Source organism: Chiloscyllium plagiosum, chromosome 11 (assembly GCF_004010195.1).
Source record: "Chiloscyllium plagiosum isolate BGI_BamShark_2017 chromosome 11, ASM401019v2, whole genome shotgun sequence".
Taxonomy (NCBI): domain Eukaryota; kingdom Metazoa; phylum Chordata; class Chondrichthyes; order Orectolobiformes; family Hemiscylliidae; genus Chiloscyllium; species Chiloscyllium plagiosum.
Genome location: NC_057720.1, coordinates 43,110,118 through 43,130,825, shown reverse-complemented (window position 1 = coordinate 43,130,825; position 20,708 = coordinate 43,110,118). Strand labels below are relative to the sequence as shown.

At 39.1% G+C, this 20,708-nt stretch overlaps 1 protein-coding gene and 1 long non-coding RNA gene across 2 annotated transcripts in view; one reads left to right on the top strand and one right to left on the bottom strand.

Annotated features, from left to right (window-relative positions):
- The window catches only part of LOC122554768 (lisH domain-containing protein C1711.05-like), a 162,293-nt gene that overhangs the window by 100,684 nt on the left and 40,901 nt on the right, over positions 1 to 20,708 (top strand). Inside the window, exon 5 of the mRNA XM_043700140.1 lies at positions 14,085 to 14,216. The gene's annotated coding sequence lies outside the window, so the exon portion shown is untranslated. The remainder of the gene's footprint in view (positions 1 to 14,084; positions 14,217 to 20,708) is intronic.
- Positions 659 to 3,199, bottom strand: LOC122554346. The gene is made up of 2 exons (XR_006312966.1): positions 3,067 to 3,199; positions 659 to 1,514 (listed from the first exon to the last, which is right to left on the bottom strand). It is a non-coding gene; the product is annotated as an uncharacterized LOC122554346 (long non-coding RNA).

Below are 20,708 nucleotides of genomic sequence, written 5' to 3'. Positions count from 1 at the left end.
AGCAAAGATTATAATAATAGGAAGTCAGTAAAAAAGAGGAGGAAAAGACAAAGTGTTTAATGTTTTAGTACTGGGTAAGATCCTGATACAAGATCAAAAATCTGCATCCATTCATTCTCAGCAACACACTGCTGGTGTAATTCTTCCAGAATTGCAGCAGAGGGGGCAACTTGCATTTCACTAAGCGATTGTTACGTTAGGGCAAACCTGGTGCTGTAACTGATTATTGAAGAAAACAACAACATGTTCCATTCAATTTTGGATCCTGATCATTCTGGCATATGGGTTGTAATTTTTTTAATTCTCTCAACTGAGGTCAACTCAAGTCTGATGCCTCTGCAGTTTATTTCAGACCACACCCAAGAGAAGAGTTTGTGATGTCATTATTGTAGGAAAAAAATTTCATGTAAATGGCTAAGTATACATGTACTAGTACTCCATTTCATAATATCAAAGTTATATTTGTTATCTATTAGAAAAGTTTATTTGAGTTTGAGATGAAAACAAACCAAAGATTCAGGTGAATATATTTTCAAAATTTGCATTCTTTTGTATTCAGATGAAAGATCTAATGAACAGAATCTGACTGCAGTATCAAAACAATACAGTTGTACCAGTTCAGGGATGGCCATTAATAATGCTGCATGTCAATCTGATATTACAGGTACTTTAGATTTTATTACGTTACCATCAAATTAGGAGGTGAACTTATTCCTTGTCCCACTCCTTCACTGGCTACAATAAAATTTAAATTTGCAAAGCGACATGATAGTGCTAATTACATTACATATATTCAGGACCAGAAACAAGTTAGCCAAGTTCCTTCAATAACAAATCAAAAGTCGTTTTTTAGAAACAAAATGTAATCAAACAGATATGTGAAGACTTACAAAAAGTGTAAAAATTGAACTATGTATCTACATTTATTATTTTCTTTCGGAAAAAAAAACACGAACTCCCAGTCTGTAAAAAATAACTCTTTATAGAGTGTTACTTTAAGCATACTTTAGCCAAATAACAGTCCAGTTCAGGGGAAAAAAAATCACAGACTGCACAAATATTGGTCTGTAGCAGAAGTCACAAGAATGTAGGTTGTTGGCATTGGAATTTCTTCCCGGATTAAGTATGGTTGGTTGAATTCTTTTCAGCTGGAGGCAGTGGTGGTAGATTCTGTGTCCTCCTTTAAAAATTCTTGGATTGCAGCAATGAAGACATTTCCATTTAGAAACCTTCCACTTGAGGTGATATGTTTTCCACTTGGTTTTCAACACAAACGTTGATGAGAGAGGTTTCAGATAAAAGAAAGATAGTAAAGACTATTACTCCTGGCAAGGTATCTCCCTGACACTGTTTGCGTTTGGTAGCTTTCGTACATGCACAGACTGGGTTTTGTGATTTCATTCTGAAAGTTTTGTAGACTCAGTGACTCAGGTCAAGCAGCTTGTATTCTTTGCAAATGCAACATTTCTTCTGATGCTTCCTTTGCTTTTCCTTTGTTTTGCAAAGTGTTCTTTCTAAAATATCCAAAATATACATATAGATAATGCAGTCAATTATACTCTAAGTTGAATATTCAGGTAATATATTTTCATAACAGTTATGTCAATGAAATTGTAGTTCTTGAAATGATTCATTTTTCATCATTACAAGCAATCTTTATAACACTTTCCAATAAGCTCAAACAGGACATATTCAAGATGCAGGCAGTGAATATTGAATTGCCACAAGGGCCAGATTTGGGGTCTTGGTTATTTATAATCTACATTAATGACTTAGTTGAAAAGACAGAGACCATGTACCTCGGCCTGCTATGCCGAGTGAAAAATAAGTTGTGAGGAGGACACAAAAGAGACTGCAAAGAGATGTTGACAGTTTAAACAAGTGGATGACAAGCTGGTGAATAGAGTATAATATAGGGAAGTATTCACTTTGGAAATAATAGGAAAGCAAAATATTTTTTATAAGTTGAGAGACTTTGAAGTGTTCATTTTCAAAGAGACTTGAGACTTCAGTATGCTTGCACAAGGTATGCAGAACGTTAGCATACATATGCAATGAGCAATTTGGAAGGTAAATAGCATGTTAACTTTTATCATAAGGGGATTGAAATACAAGCATGAAAAGTTATTGTTGCAATTTTAAAGGGTTTTTGAAACCACATCAGGAGTACTATGTGCTGTTTTGGTCTCCACATTTAAGATATACTTACATTAGAGGCAGTACAGCTTGGGTTCACTGAATTAACCCCTCGAGTAAGGGGTTGTCCTATGATGAGAGGCTGCGTAAATTAAGTCAGTGTTCTTCAGAGTTTAGAGGAATTAGAGGTGATCTCATTGAAAAATCCAAGATTCTGGAGGAAATTTTCGGTGCTGAGGGATTGTTTCTATTGGTCAGGCAATCTAAACATAGGGACACAGTTTCAGGGGATATGGGACAGATGATTTAGGACTGAGATGAGGAAAAATTTCTTCACTTATGGGGTTCTGAATTTTTGGAATTCTGTCCGAAAGTGAGTTGCAGAGTCTGCATTATTGAAAAGTATTAAGGCTGGGATAGATAGTTTCAGTCTTCTAGGGAATCCAGGAATATAGCATTGAATCCCCAAGAACAGGCATGATCATAATGAATGGCTTCTTGTGTATAAAAATAGTTTTGTCTTCTTGTTCTTTTATAGATTGTTGTTGCCCTTATCAATTTTATCATAATGCTTATGCCAGTTTACAAACTTTACTAATGGTTACTCATCAGCAAGCAGTGCAATGAGAAATTTAGATTTTACTGTCTAATTTGTATCTAATGTTAACTTGATTCCATGATCCTCGTTTCATAAGCAGCAGTAAATAAACTGTTTCATGTGATATCACACACTTCCTCATCTCTTCACTTTGAAAGCATTTCATTGAGGCAGACTCAGTATGAAACCAACTATGCATTATGAATAAAGTTCTTTGGGGAATCTTCCATGCATTGAAAGATGCAACATAAATTTGACATTTTTAAAACTTTGCATTGCATAGATGGATTAATGGCATAAAGTATTCACTGTGGGATCTATTCATTTCTTACATTGTGCAATTATATGCAGTAAATGGGCCGATTCTTGCTGAGCAGCCATCTTGTTTGTACACCCTTGCACCCTTCAGCCTAAGTATAAATTGTGCTGTAAAATTCCAACAGTTGCAAACTTGTAATGGTGCAGTGAAAGCTATGGGACATCTGGGTATTTAAAAAACAAGATTAATAAAGATCAGGTTAAGAGACAGTGACAAAAGAAAAATAAGAGAAAAAACAAGAGTAGTGTTATTTTTAAAAAATCTCTATTTGCGACAATTTACTACATGGAGGATTGAGATTCAGCAGTTTGAATTGTTCAGTTTTTGGAATGTGACATTGATTGGCACGGCATTAATAATATCATGTATGTAAATCAGTGGTTCTCCAACCTGTCTGTTTTGACATAAAAACAAAGAACTATGGATGCTAGAAATCTGAAACACAATAAACAGGAAGTGCTGGAGAAATTCAGCAGGTCTGCAAGCATCTGTAGAGTGAGAGAGAAACAGGGTTAATGTTGTAAATCCAGGGACCTCTTGTTTCTCTTCTGTCATCCTCCTTTCAGACACTCAAGAACTGCTGCCAATCCATTCACAACACCTCAGGATGTGATGAGAGAACACTGATGAAGAGGCCTCGTGGCTGCAAGAAACCTTGCAACCACTAGCTTGCACTACTGATTAGGGATTAGAATATGATGAGTCATAGAGCATGGGTGGTCTGCAGCCAAATCAAAGTGAAAAGGACATTTCAGCCTGAATCTTCAGGGGTAGTAATCAGCATCAGATTTCCACGCTCACTCCTACTGTTCTCTACCCAAATGGTGTCTACCTTTCTAACTGGAACCTTTCTTCAGAAATGGGGAGTGCCCCTAAAACCAAATCCTTCCACATAGTGCTAGATCACCAAGGAAAGCCAAGCCTTTTTATGGCAATAGCTACAGTATCTGTCTAATTAATTTACTGAAAAAAAAATGATATTTAACCAGATCCTCATTCTGTTAATGAATAAGTGTGTGCAGGGCAAAATTAATATTTTGTTAAGAGCTCTTCTGGATTTTTGGAAGCTACGTTTTGTGTTTTAGAGGAGACATGGTCATTCTTTCTAACTCATTTATTAGGTAATGCAATCAGATAGTAACAATGGCCCAGATATTCTGATGCCCAGATAATTATTGGAGTAATACAGTCTGCAGGGGGATGGAAAAGAATCATATGAAATCCTGACACAACAGACTCCAAAGTAATGGCCCAGAAATTGAAAGTTCTGACGGGCAATTCCCCTGCTTCTTGTCCAGAAAACCCCCTTCAAGTTTGAGAATTTCAAGAACCCTAACTCACTTAAGCTTAATTACCCAAGAAGAAAAAATAATTTAAAACCTAACTGTAAGGTAACTATCAAATAGAACACTTCACACACTACTGACTACACATTGCTGACTCTGACATAATCAGCCTCCATCCACAACACAACACAACCCCACACCTGATCATGTTGCCCACCCTACAGCACTACCTGACCCAACACTGCTGGACCTGATCCATGTCACCCACCCTAAGGCCCAACATGTCCCAACCCCACATCCTCTCTCAGATTCAAACCAAACCCAGCACTCCAACATCCCCACACCTGGCGACTAACTCAATGTCTCATCAGAACTGGGTGATGAGACTGGACCCATTCATCCACAAATATCTACATCCATCTAACAAAGCCCGATCATTACCCCACCAATGATGATATTAGCTAACACTACCAGACTCCCAAATCTCCCAACAAGCCCCTTGGCAACTGACCCAACCCAGATTAAGATCTCATCTACTCCTCCAGGACCCCACCTCACTCAAGACCCAATCAGCTCATCACTCTCTTCTCTCCCCAGAACTAAGCCAAATCCCCACCCTTCCGCCAATTTCTGACATCAAGTACCCATCTGACACCTCATGATCTGAAACCCTACCCTGTGAAATATTGTCACCCTGACCCTTGTGTGTTTAATAAACAACTAAACTTATTCACCTGCTTACTTATTTTTATTCAGTCTTTTCAGACATGTTATGAGACTCCTCCTGAACAGATGGAAATTAAATGCAGATGTTTACGTAAATGATAGGAACAGTACCCCTACACCACAAGAGTCCTATAATTTTTAATCACCTTGTTTGGATGTGTTACAACTGAAACCCAAACTTTATAAACCTTTGGTAGGGCCATTCCCACTTTTACAGCCCCATCACTTACATATGTCTACTTATAGAATCATGTAGCATGGAAACAGACCCTTCGGTCCAACCAATGCATGCAAATCATAATCCCAAACTAAATAGTTCCAACTATCTGCACTCAACCTATTGAGTTTTGAGAAGATTTGTAGCTCAGGTTGAGGTTCTGGATGTAGGTTTGCTCACTGAGCTAGAAGGTTCATTTCCAGACGTCTTGTCACCCTACTAGGTAACATCTTCAGTGGGCCTCCAGACGAAGCACGGCTGATAATTCCTACTTTCTATTTATATGTTTGGGTTTATTTGGGTTGGTGATGTCGTTTCCTTTGGTGAAGTCACTTCCGGTTCTTTTTCTCAGCGGGTTGCAAAATACCATGCAAAGGCGGTAACAAACACCACATTGGACAAACAGGCAGAAAACTAGCTACCAGGATACATGAACACCAACTAGCCACAAAACAAACATGACCCTCTCTCATTAGTATCCTTACATACAGATAAGGAAGGACACCACTTCGACTGGGACAACACATCCATCCTAGGACAAGCCAAACAAAGACACGATGAGAATTCCTAGAAGCATGGCATTCCAACCGGATCTCTATCAACAAACCCATCTACCACCCCCAGAGAAAAAGATCAGGAAGTGACATCACCAAAGGAAATGACATCACCAACCCAAATAAACCCAAACATATAAATAGAAAGCAGGAATTATCAGCAGTGCTTTACCTGAGGCCCACTGAAGATGTTACCTAGTAGGGTGATGAAATGTCTGGAAATGAACCTTCCAGCTCAGCGAGCAAACCTACATCCAGAACCTCACCCTATATCCTTCCAAACATTTATCATCCAAATAACTTGTAAATATTGCAACTGTACTGGATCCATCACTTTTCTACAGACATGAACCGATCTCCATGTCAACATTTAAAAAATTTTTCTCCTCTCACCATAATAATATGCCTCTGTCTTGAAATGTCCCACACCAGGGAAAAGACACCCATATTCACCTTATCTGTACACCTCAAAATTTTATAAACTTATGTAAGGTCACCCTTCTAGAAAGTCTGCTGTCATTCTTTCTTGAACAAAAGCAGGAAATTACTATGGCTTATATCCTCTTGGTGCCTGAGCCTTTGCATGCTCAAGACCAATTCTATTTGTGGAGGGGCCACCATACTTATCAGATAAACATAATAGCTGTCACTGTTAAAGTATCTGAGGATCCACCTTTAGCAATTGCAGCCTTGGAGAGGGGCCTCCATTTCCTTCAGACTGTCCCTCCTTAGGACCCACATGTACTCTTGTGTTTGCCAGTGGTGTTTCACTTCCTGCTTAATCCATTCCTATCACCCAGTCATAATTCCAAATACTTCATTGATGAGGCCATGCTGTGCAGTTTTGCTCATGTATACTTCATTGGCAATTTTCCCAATGGAGTGCATCATGCCTTCACATGTTAAATAAATGGGAACATTCATGGCTTTGCATGATTTTGGCTTTGTTTGCATGTGGATCTACTCTGTGTCTTGAAACACAGACAAATATTAATACATTTCATGCAGCTGTTAAAACATCTGACACTTTGAACCATGTTGACCTGGATTACTTGTTTACCAATGAGAAACCAGATTATGACCTTGGTACTTTCACTACCATTCAGAAGTAGAGTTTGTTTCCCCAAAAGTGGAGCCTGAGAGCATTGCTAAAACTTTGGAAAGATTTTTAATTTGGAAAGTTAACAAAAATGATTTACTGTCTGCTACTGAGGCATGAAAGATTTTAACACATTTAAAAAGAGTGATAAAATTTTATGGAAGAGTACATAATGAAATCCAGTAGACTATGAATGCCTCAAATTTAATTTGGAAATTCCCCAGTTTGTGCTGTCACAAAAATTATTAGACTGTGCCAAAATATCAAGTTTGGACAGACGTTTAATTTTGATGTAAGTTAAATTTGCAGGTAACACATAGCTAGAACAAATATCAGAAGTACTAAAAAGCTGCTTGGAAAGCATTCATTTCCAGCAGCATTTGTGGCACAAAAAAGTAATCAACTATACACCAGAAAAATAGAAGATATAATGGGGAAAAAAACTCACTGCAAGTCAAAGGATGTAGTCTATATCAGTTGTTTTTCGGTAGAGATCCTGAAGATCCATTGGTAACAAGCGATCAAGTTTGGGAAAGGACTCACCACATAAACAAAGTGGCTACAAGAGCAAATCAGAAGCAAGGTTTTTTGTGGCAAGTAACTCACCTCCTGATTCCCCAAAGCCTGTCCACTATGTGCAAGACACGAGTCAGAAGTGTGATGGAATACTCCCCACTTGCTTGGGTGAGTGCAGCCCCAACAACACTCAAAAAGCTTGACACCATCCAGGACAAAGCAGCCCCCTTGATTGGCACTACACCCACAAGCATTCATTCTGTCCGATTCTCAGTAGCAGCAGTGTGTACAATCTATAAGAAGCACTGCGGAAATTCACCAAAGATCCTCAGACAATACCTTCCAACTCCTCAACCACTTCCATCGAGAAGGCCAAGGGCAGCAGATATAGGGAACACCACCACCTTCAAGTTCCCCTCCAAGCCACTCACCATCCTGACTTGGGAATATATCATCGATCCTTCACTGTTGCTGGGTCAAAATCCTGGAATTCCCTTCCTAATGGCATTGTGGGTCAATCCACAGCATGTGGACTGCAACAGTTCAAGCAGGCAGCTTACCACTACCTTCTCAGGGGCAACTAGGGATGGGTAATAAATACTGGCCAGCCAGTAACACTCACCTCCCGCAAAAATGAATAAATAAAAAGATTACAATTAGCTTTACTTTTTAAAGCACTTGAGTGGACTTCATTCAGGCAGATAGCTGCAGTCTCAGAAAGAATTCAACAAGCTTTAAGATATAATGTAAAGCCATTGTAAACCAGTTTCAATTGCTGATATATGGTTTATTATATGAGGGAGAGGCTTAAAGAGTGGAGATACTTGGAAAATGGTTGTTGGTAAAAACCAGTCTTGCAAGGGAGCCAGAATGTTGAGGTATCCTCTTCGAAATTTGCAGAATCAAAATGAGTTATACAAAGTGAAGTGGAAACAGGCACCCCTCATATCGGCAGCTCTCAGGATTAAACTGTTGCTGTTGACAGGATTAGAGTGGTGCTGGAAAAGCACAGCAGGTCAGGCAGCATCCAAGGAGCAGGAAAATTGACGTTTTGGACAAAAGCCATTCAACAGTCTCATAATGGACAGATCAGTTCTGACAATCAAAATGAGGTTATTGGTTCAAAAGACAACTTCCAAAAATGGGTTCTAAGGACAAGTATTTTCTAAAATGAGCTAATCATGGAGAAGTGGGACTTTTCTAAGTAGAGCAGGGAAGGCCACTGGAAAATATAAAAGTTGATGTATTTACAGGTTGACGGTTTGGAGATTCAACCTATGGATTAGGAATATGAAGTACAAAAATGAAGTGAATGAAAATGCAGTACAAATTGAACAGGTGGTGTGGGAGTGAACATACCACCTAAAACTATTGAAAGGAATCCTATTAATTGAAGAAATAGATATAAGGCAAGACAAAAGGCATAGTCAAACAAGGACAAGTCAGGAGTACTACTGGATGCAGAATACCAAATGATTGGGAAGTCTTAGTGGCCATGAAAAGATTTGAAGAAAAGTTAATGAAAGATAACAAACAGCCATAATTACAAATCTGGAATGAAATTTTGATGTACACAAAGGTGGCAGGTAGGTGACTACTAGCCCCAATCACATATAGCAGATATGTATGGAAAAGGTACTTTGTGATGGAATGCACAAGGCTAAAGCCTGCCTAGTGAAATGAAGTTCTGAAGAAAATCTGGGGGATTAAGATATGAGCAGATTCACCTATGTGAGGAAAAGCAATCTTGAACATTTTCTTGGTTTTGTAAGGATTACAGGGAGAACACAGGAGAATAAGGTTGAGAAACATATCAACCATGATTGAAAGACAGAGTAGACTTAATCGGTTAAATGGCATTATTCTGTTCCTATCTTATGGCCACTGCCAACTGTGATGTGACTAAACTAATGCCAACAGGATACAAATGGAGTTCTCCCAAAAGATTTTGCTGTGAAATACTGAATTCTTTTAAAAATTTTCAGCATCAGTTTAAGCTCTTGTTTAAGCTATATTCTTCATTCTGGTCACTGTTCTGTGATGTCACACACAGCATTTAGTCAATCGCATCCATTTTTGACATTTTTGTGTTGGTTGCTGTTCATTACATCAGTCTCTTATCGTCTTTGCTTCAGTTATCCTATTGAACTTACTTTTTATGTGGCTGTCTCTCTTCTTTCCTTTCAGGTGTGAGGTGTAACACAGTAGGCAGAGGAAATTGCCACCACTGACATGTTTTCCCTTTCATAAAGCCATGCTGAGTTTCCTTGATTTTCCATGTGTGCTGCTATTACTTCCTTAATAGTTGATCTCAACATGTTTCCAAAAACAGGTGTTATGCTAATCAGCCTATAGTTACCCACTTTTTGCCTCCTTTTTTGAATATGGGGTTACACGTTGGCAGTTTACCAAGGAGTTTTGGGAAATTAAAAACAATGCATCCACTATCTCGTAACACCCTCTTTTAGGACCCTAGAATGCAAGCCATTAGTACCAGGGGACTTTGGTGCTTATATATTTTTACTTTGGATATGTGTCATGGAAGAAGATGCTATTTTGGGAGATTTTCTGTATGTGACCAAGGAACTTGTGTAATTGCAGTGTGAAAAAAATTAGTATTCATAAATAAGTGGCACTTGAAAAACATAGCTATAATGAGTGTTGATAAATGTCCTACACCAGATGAGCTTCATTGAAGGAATTAGCAAAATAGACAGTGGATGAATTGGTGGTTAACATTTGGTAATTATTTGGATTCTGAAAAGGCTCCTGCTGACTGCAAGGTAACAGATGTAATCCAGCTATTTAAGAAGGGAGGAAGTGGGAGAACAGGGAACTACAGACCTGTTAGTTTGTTGTCAGTAATCGGGGAAATGTTTGAATTTTTCCTTAAAAACTGAGAAGACTGAACATTTGGAAAAGAGTGGCAAAATTGGGCAGAATGAACATTGATTTATGAAAGGTAATCATGTTTGACAAAGTTTTTCAAGATGCTACTTATAGCATATACAGATCAAAACCAGTAGATATGGAGTATTAGAATTTTCAGAAGGCATTTGATAAGACTCACACAAGAGATTCATAAATAAAGATACAGCACAAACAAGTGGGTGGAATATGTTAGTATGGATTGAGAATTGGCTAAAAAACTGAAAGCAGAGAGTAAGAATAAATGGATCATTCTGAAGAAGGTTGATTGTTATGAGTGGGGTACGATATGCGTCAGTGCTGGGACCGTACCTGTTCATGATCTACATAACTAATTTGGATGATGGACTGTTGTCACCGTGATGGGAAGAGTAAGCTGATAATCAAGCTGCACTACTCAGACAATCATAATATTAGTATAAATGTTAAAATTCAGTCCCTGAAACACCCATTTATTTCTCTTTGGTACTGCTAGCCAAACTAAAAGAAACTTTCATAAGCTCAAAATATCATAGAATCCCTACAGTTTGGAAGCAGGCTATTTGGCCCATTAAGTCCGCACTCACCCTCGGAGGAACATCCCACCCTGACCCACACCCCTATACTATCCCTGTAACCCATGGCTATTTCACTAAGCTTGCACCTCCCTGGACACAACCGGCAACCTAGCATGTCCAGTTCACCTAATCTGCACATCTTTGGAGGAAACCAGAGCACTCAGAGGAAACCCATGCAGACACAGGTAGAACATGCAAACTCCAGATGAACGTCAGTCACCCGACAGTGCTATTAAACCCAGGTCCCTGGCGCTGTGAGACAGCAATGCTAATCACTGAGCCACCGTGCTGCCCCAATAGAATCTGTTTATTATAACACCAAAGCTATTCTTAAAAATAAGTCACAAAACAGTTAACATCTAAAATGTAATTCAAAATTAAGCTTTGTAATCCCAAAGAAATGCAATCACATGAACAGGTCAGCAACAGTTCTATAGAAATTATATTAAAACAAAAAAGGAAGAGAAGCCTTACCAACCAATTGACTGTAAATAAAGGATATAGGTTGATTACTCCTCACAGTCCACCAAGCTTCTCGTTGACAAAAATCATATCACAGACAGCCATATACCAATAGGAGATCTTTTAAACAGGCTTCAATAGGACTGATCGGAAGTCAAGCTTGTTCCAGGTTTGTGGCATTTCATCACATTTCAGATTCTCATGGTTTGCTGGATGAAAAAATACGGAGGTTTTATCAAATTTCAACGAGGAGAATGAGAGAGACAGAGAGACCCTTTAGTTTTACTGATTCTTCTTTGATGCCCTCAGATGTTCAAAGCAGAAGTCAAACCAAGCCAAGATTTCTAAGCAACATTAGCACAGAGATGGATGTTGCAGCAAATAACCAAACAATTCAACAAACACCATTCATTTTCTCTCATAGTCTGTAAATGTATACATATATTTGCAACAAGACCAATTGTAAAAATTTCCAAGTTTACTGATTACACTAGCTGGGAATATAAGTTGTAAGAATGTTGGAAGGAGGTTTCAACAGGAGTTGGACAAGTGAAGTGAATAAGATGGAATATAATGTAAATGTGTGTGAATTTATTCTCTTTGTTAGAAGAAACAAAGGCAGATTTTTAAAAAATTGTTAAATTTGGATAAATGTGAGGTATTGCATTTTGGGAAATGAACAAGAGCAGAACTTATGCAATTAAAAGCATGGCCTTGGGTATTATTGTAGAACAGTGAGACCTAGGGGTTCAGCTACATAATTCTTTGAAGTTTGCATTATATATGGATAGGCCTTTATGCATGCATGCCTTCATTGCTCAGACATTTGAATATAAGAGTTGGGACTATGTTGCAGTTGTACGGGATGTTGGTGAGACTCTTCTGGAATACTGCGTTCAATTCTGGTCCCGTTATAGAATGGATATTATTAAGCTGGAGAGGTTTCAGAAGAGATGTACCAGGATATTGCTAGGGGTGGAGGGTTTGAATTAAAAGGAGAGGCTGGACCTCTTTCACTGGAGCATAGGAGGTTGAGGTGACCTTAAAGAGGTTTATAAGATCATGAGAGGTATAGCTAAGGTGAACTGCAGATGTATTTTCCCTTGGATGGGGAATTTCAGGATTGGGGGCATATTTTTAAGGTGAGAGGAGAAAGATTTTAAAAAGACGGGACAACATTTTTTGCACAGTGTGAAATGAACTTCCAGAGGAAGTGGTGGGAATGGATACAGTTACAATGTTTAAAAGACATTTAAATAAGAATATGAATAAGAAATGTTCGGAGGGCTTTGGGCCAAACGCAAGCAGGTGGGACTAGTTTAGTTTGGTATTGTGGTCGTCACGGACTACTTGATCCGAAGGGGTTGTTTCTGTGCTGTATGACTCTAAGACAGATATCGACAGGATTTTTCCCTGTCTGATGAATCTAGAACCAGAGGACATAAGGGGATTTCAGACTGAGATGTGGAGGCATTTCTTCACTCAAAGTGTGATAAATCTTTGGAATTCTCCAGAGGGAGAAAGTGAGGACTGCAGATGCTGGAGATCAGAGCCGAAAAATGTGTTGCTGGAAAAGCGTAGCAGGTCAGGCAGCATCAAAGGAGCAGGAGAATTGACGTTTCGGGCATAAGCCCTTCTTCAGGAAAGAATTCTCCAGAGGGCTGTGGAAGCTTGATCATTGAACAGGTTCTATATGGAAATTGATAGGAGCCAAATAACTTAAAAGCATATGTTGATAGTATTGGAAAGCAGCATAATCAGCCATGATCTAGAATGATGGCACAGTTTAAGGCACTGAATGGCTAATTCCTTGATTTTCCCTTGAAGTGTCTTTCATTAAAAAAATGAAATTGGAATCAGCATAGACTCAGTCAATGCTTTTTCATATTTGTATTTTCTGTTTCTTACCCTTGCTTTCTCGCTCTCTTTTCCCCTCTCTGACCCCAAAACATTTTAACTTCAAATGTCTGCCTCATTGTTTAAGGAAATGCCAGTGGAAACAATCAGGTGTTTCAAAATCCAACTGGTGACACTTTTGAACATTTGAAGCAGTATTTTCTGGCTACCTTAGGAACATGGTCCAACCTCAATTATTCTTCACATAATCTTCTGACTTACATGGGCGATTGAATAATGTAGGAAAATTCCACTGTGGCTTTTAGTATTCCACCAAACACTCTGGCCCATGTTTAACCAAAGCCAAGTTGCATTTATATGTCAGTTTATCATGTCCCTTTGACAATCCAAAGCGTTTTTCATCCAATAAATTAATTTTAAAGTGAAATCATTGTAGTTGTATATGATATCATTGATTTGCAAACATGAAAGTCAAATGAGCCGCAAACTAAGTAATGATTAGTTAATCTGTTTATTCTTTTGGTTATGGGAACAACATTGGTCAAGAAAACTTGCCGTTCTGCATAATGTTGCATAGGACTCTTTAGGTCTACGTGAAGAAACAGGTGAGATTTAGTAGAAGTAACTAAAGTAAACATCTGTTTATAAGGGGATGCAGAAGTTGCTTTCAAAGAAATTTTCAACAAGTACTATGCAAGATTTCTTTCAATATGGCCCTGGAATGTCAGCCCAGAATCTATTTAGACTAAAGCTGAGCAACTCATATTCTCAGTGACGTTGACATAAGCAGATAAAATATTTCCTAAAATTCTGATTCTTTTGTGTGCAGCCTGTGAATTGATCTGTCCAGAAATAAATACATATAACACAACTGAAGATTTAGAGGATAGTACAAGTACAGAGTCATGTGATGAATTATTCGTGGATAAATGTGATGCCGAATGTCAATCCAATTTTCAAGGTAAACACTTAGTTCTTCTGAAGATTAAGTCTTTTCCATCCATATGATCCACTCTCAAGTATCTTTTGAGAAGCCTGAGGTCTAAAGTTTCAATTACCTGCTCAATTAGTTCCCTCACATTAAAGATCAACCACAGTGTGATCATTGGCAGAGCAGGCTTGACAGTCCATATGACCCATTCTTGTTCTTATTTCTTATATTTTAATAACTTATTGTCCTTCTCTTTACTGTTTCTGTTGTATGAATATTTCCTTTGTGCTATAATTAGAAGAATATGACAATACCCTTGAAATTACTTTTCGAATGGTTACACAGTTGTTATCTGAAATGGAGTTTGGTTATGCCAGTTCTAAACCCTTTCAGTTATTTGTCAGAATTTCTGAAAAACAGTGGGGGCAGAAGCCAAATATGTTCACACAGAGAAAAAGTGGAAATATTATATGTTGTTACATTTGTGTTGCTAGCATCCGCTGTTGCTGAAGATATCCAGGATATTTAAAATTAAGGAGTATGGTGTTTTCTAAATACAATCCTTCACAAAGCATTTGGTTCCGAGGTTGAAACCAGTCAATTCAAACTAATAATATTTAAAGATCTCTAGCAGTTGTGGACTCCACTAACAGCAAGGCAACTAGCTTCAGATCTTCCACCTGAGGAAAGCATCCAATTTTAAGTGGCACAGGTTCCCACTAGAAATATTTTAATGCAAGAAATGCTGACAACTGTGAACTAGCCATGGGTGCAATTTTGAGAAAGTGACAGTCACACTGCACTGTATCTACAGCAGCAAAATATGCTGAGGATAAACTTGTGGATACCTTCTGGATTTAATCCACATAAAATTGCAACAGCTCATTCTATTAGCTTAATTGTTTAAATGTTTAATTCTCAAATACATAATAATTTGTATTATATACTTAAAATAACATGTAGGCTAAGATTAGACCAGGTGTTCGGGATAAGGCAGGAGAATTGGTGAAGTACTGACAGAAGGCATTGGAAAGAAATATTTCTTCATTAATCATGGAAGATTTTGAATGGTGGGAACAACCATAGCTCGCCACAGTGACCAGAGGCTATTAACTGACCTATTAATGGCTGGTTCACAATTCCATTAACATTGAAATGGTCATACATAGTATGAAGGGACCAACCTCTATATCAAAACTGCTTCTGAACATTTTTCTTTCCATACCTCATGTACCATGGAGGGGCTCTTGGTGACATTGGCCATCCCTGTGAGTCCAACATGTTCACTTGAGGGGTCAGCCGTCCAACTAACGTTGTTTGGCTGCCTGGCGTGTTAAATAAAATTCCCTTCACCCATTTAAGTGCACCTCTGTCTACTGTCCTCCCGACAACCACAGTGTTGGTTATGTTTATTAGTGACATTGCCTACACTGCTGTGATGTTGGCTGTGAACAGGATGGCAGATGGGGAGAGGCTTGCTATCATGCATAATGGAATAGAGGTCCTAGTGGAGGTTTCTTAATTGGCCACTGCCAGTAAATTCTCATCTGCATTTACTCATTCAGCTGATGGGTTTGAGACATGCATTTTGGTCCTGATGTGACTCAGTAAAATTCCATCAAAGTCTCCAGAAGTTGATTTCCACAAAACTATACCATAATTCAGCTTAAATATTGCTCATGCTCTCCACCATTCAATTTAGTCAAGTCTGAAGACTGATATGCGATCAAATTGATAAGCAGACAGCAGACCTTGATTGAATAGTAGTTCCCATGAGAAACAAAGCCTCTGAATTGCTACTGTCTATGCTGCTACATCACCAGAAGGGAGGGAAGAGTGAGTCATCCTTGTCATCAAGCCACACATCATCTTGATTTGGATCTGTTTCATTGTTTCCTGACTGTACCTATGTCAAACTCCTGTAACTCCCTTACGAATTGCACAATAAATGGGTTCACACTACATGAGTTGCAGCAGTATCCAGAAGGCAACTCATCAATGCTTTCTTAATGGCAATTAGGACTGGGTGAAAAATGCTGGTCTTGACAGCAATACTCATACCTCATGAACAAAAAAAATTATGCTTTTAATTCAGTCATCATCTTAGTTGTCATGCAGCTGCTCATTAAACTAATATATTTTGAACCTGAGAATTGGATAATAAGCTTATATACATAATTTTCTGCAAATTTATTACAGTCATGAAGATTACATTTCAGTGCTGTAGTGTTATCTCTTAAATATTTAATGTACTGACTTCTCAATTTATATGCCCTGTTTATGCCTCAGATGACTAAAATCTCCTCCCATTATGCCCAATGCATTAAGGATGCTGTATTCCCCAATGCTTAATGAAACATCATTGATTAATGGTGGTTTTGAATCCTTAGTCTACCTATTATTATGCGCCTTCTATACTCCAGATGAATCTTCCGTTGTGAAGATCGAAGCCTGACTACTAATAGATACAGGGAGAAAGTGAGGACTGCAGATGCAAGAGATCAGTCAAGAGTGGGGTGCTGGAAAAGCACAGCAGGTCAGGCAGCATTCAAGGAGCAGGAGAATCGACATTTCGGGCAAAAGCCCTCCATCAGGAATGAGGCTTGTCAGCTGAGGGGGTGGAGAGATAAATGAGAGGGGAGTGGGGCTGGGGGGAAGGTAGCGAGTGCGATTGGTAGACGCAGGTGGAGGTAATGGTGATAGGTGGGCAGGAAGATGGACGTAGGACAGGTCATGAGGATGGTGCCTTCCTGGTTGGAACTGGGATAAGGTGGGGGGAGGGGAAATGAGGAAACTGGTGAAATTTACATTGATTTCATGTGGTTGGAGGGTCCCAAGACGGAAGATGAGATGTGCTTCCTCCAGATGTCGGGTGGCAAGGGTGTGACGATGGAGGAGGCCCAGGATCTGCATGTCCTTGGCGGAGCGGGAGGAGGAGTTGAAGTGTTTAGCCATGGGGCGGTGTGGTTGGTTGATGCAGGTGTCCCGGAGATGTTCTCTGAAGCACTCTGCAAGAAGGCATCCTATCTCCCCAATGTAGAGGAAACTGCATGTGTCGAAATGCAGGTAAAACACTGATGGATGTGGAGGGCTCTTTTGGGGCTTTGGACGGAGGTGAGGGGGGAGGTGTGGGTGCAGGTTTTGCAATCGCTGTAGTGGCAGGGGAAGGTGCCGGGAGGGAAGGGGGGATTGATGGGGGGCTGGTGGGGCGGGCAGCGTGCATCTGACAAGAGAGTCGTAGAGGGAATAATCTTTACAGAAAATGGATAGGGGAGGGGAGGGTAATATATCTCTGGTGGTGGAGTCTGTTTGTAGGTGACTGAAGTAGCGGATGTGATGTATACAGAGGTTGGTAGGGTGGGAGGTAAGGACCTGGGGGGGCGGGTTCTGTCACCATGACCCCCATCTCCGTCTACCTGTCACACTCTCAGCTACCTTCGCCAACCGCGCCCCCCCCCCCCCCACACCCCATCCCACTGTCATTTATTTCTGCACCCCATTGGCTCACTAACCTCATTCCTGATTGCCCAAAATGTCGATTCTCCTGCTTCTCAGATGCTGCCTGATCTGCTGTGCTTTTCCAGCATCCCATTCATGACTGTTAATAGATACTGTTGTTAATCACTGGGAGGAATTCCTGGGGCTGGATTTTCATGCCAGAGGTGGATTAATTCCACTGTTACTATTCTATCTCTGTCTCAGGACTGCAGCAGGTGGGATAGTCCAAGGCTAAAAGTAAGTCAGAGGTAGGCCAATCACCTTAAGAGATATAGGTAAGGCAAGTTTAGAACAGGTGATTTAAAAGTCCCATCTCTATTTGCAAAAGATCTCAGCTCAGTACTTCCAAGCTATCAGCAGCTCAGCTATGTATCATTTGAACCTATCCCTTCACCCAACCTCATCATCTCCTGACCCCCATCATTCACTTGTTCTATCATGAACTTTGAGTACTGTTGTTGTTTTTTCCCAGCACCTTGATATTGTTTCCCAAACATTTTTAATACTGATGGCTGTAAATAGGTTTCAACTGCCACTAACTATTTATTCTCAACCTGATACTGCAATGTTCCTTTAAAACTAACAGTGACCTTTGGACTCTTTGAATACATCTTTCATCAACACAGTAATTTCCATAGCAAGGCTGTAGGAACCCATAGATTTGTGTTTTAAGACTTTTCTTTCTGATACCTCTAAAGTTTTAACAACCTCAACAATTCTTTTTGAAACTACAGGACTTATAGTCAACCAAGTCATTTCCTAATTTTAAAAACTGAATAGCTAAGTTAAGAAACAACTTCACAATTACAGGTCATTAATTAAATCCAGTTTTAAAAGAACTATCTACAAAGGAACATGTTTATAATTTCTACAGAGAGCCTGTATCAGCACCTGTATGTTCAGTAAATTTTCTGGAAAAGAATCATCGCCGTCTGTCACCATCAATGAGTGTTTTGATCTCATACCTACGAATAACAATTGACCTCTCTTCCTCATTATGCAAAAATGACACTTCTTTAAACAAGAAACTTTCATAATTTCTACCACTCTGTCCCACTTCAGTTGTGACTGTAGAAGAATATACAGATTAGCTTTATCAACTGACACAATATTTTCTGGAAAAGCACTGCTCAGTCTTATAAACACTTCAGTGCTTCTTGGACATTTTCAGCAGTTTTCATATATCTTTTTAATGACAAAAAAAAACATGAGCAGAACCCAGAAATCAACTTTAGTTTCTGGACTGTCTCTCTTACTCCTCTGAGGAAGGTCAGTTTCTACACCCAGCCATTTTCCTCATTCTGCTCCAATCTCCTATCCTGCAGTTGCTTTGTGAGTTCACAAACAACAGCCTATTACTAATCTACCACTGTAACCATGCATCGACAAATTAGATCCAAACCATTTAGTGAGTCAGAAAACAAGACATTTCTTTATGGATAAAATTTATTAAGTACTCAGTCTTTCAATTCGTTCCCCACATCAGCCCCATATGTTCTGCCTTTTATGTACTCAGTGAATTAAATTACCAAATAATCCTAATCATCCACTTACCTACATGCAAAATGAATAAATTAACCTCTTCTATTTAAATAAAACTCTGAAGACAGAGTGACAATCCATAAATAAAGCTAATGACAATTAAACTTAATATTTCATATATCTTCCATATTCCCCCTTCTTTCATGAAACAAACTAAAACGTGTTTAATCAGTGATTTTTTTTTCTCATCACTTTTCTAACATTCTTATGACTCGCCAGGTATCCATGTTCAAGGTTCTCAAATTTCTTTAAGCAAGCAATTTTTTTTTGTGAAACAGTCTCACAACTGGTGACTTGCATCAATCCATTTTAGTTTGGAAATCCCTTTCTAACAACTAACAGTAATGTACTTGAGCCCAGTGTCTCACAAGAGGCCATCATGTACCTAAGATGTAATGTAACTCTATTAAGTGAATATGTAATAAAACTAAATGCTATTGATCAAGACTGAACCTATATTCTACTCAAGGCTCTGTGTTGACCTTCTTCCTCCTTGTATTAGTAAATGAGACACTTACCACGAAGAAGGACCAGTGGCAGTGAAACTACTCTAATGCTTGTCAGTCACAACAATACAATAGTCTGGAAGCTTGGAGACATTACATAATATGATGAACAGTGTGAGAATTTTGCCTTTTTATAATATGACAGCAGTGGTGGGCACAGATTGGAGAAATCTTCAGTTTTTCAGGCTCAACCATCCTTGGAGAAAAAAAAAGAAAACTTGCAATCAGAAAACTGAGTATATCTTAATTGTTTGGCGGGTGGAAAGTACACAAAATGTCAGCTTCTGTGAATTGTGCAGCTGGCAACTTAAAAAGTAGTAGTGCTCAACCTGTCTATTGAAGCTTTAAACAGCTAGAAATAGTAAGAAATATTAAGCTTGAATAGATCACGGAGAGCTTTAAAAGAGCCAGAAAAGGGAAGAATCTAAATCATGACACAAAGTACTGAGTTCAATATCAGACACCTGAGGTGGCTTAAGTCCCTTAATGGAACGGTGAAAGCTTTTACTTTTAGGAAGGAATTCTTAGCTTAAAATTTAAAAAGAATGCTTAAATCACTGTATTACACAAATAAGTTTTGTTATCACTATTTAATAATATTGGGAACAGCTGAGAGAAAACTATTTGCATGAAGGACACTTGTTAAAAAAATTGGTCAACCAGCAATATAATCTTCTAGGAGAAAGTGAGGACTGCAGATGCTGGAGATCAGAGCTGAAAATGTGTTGCTGGAAAAGCGCAGCAGGTCAGGCAGCATTCAAGAAGCAGGAGAATCGACGTTTCGGGCATGAGCCCTTCTTCAGGAATGAAGAAAGTGTGCCAAGCAGGCTAAGATAAAAGGTAGTGAGGAGGGACTTAGGGGAGGGACGTTGGAAATGCGATAGGTGGAAGGAGGTTAAGGTGAGGGTGATAAGGTGAGGGTGATAGGCTGGAGTAGGGGTGGGCGTGGAGAGGTCAGGAAGAAGATTGCAGGTTA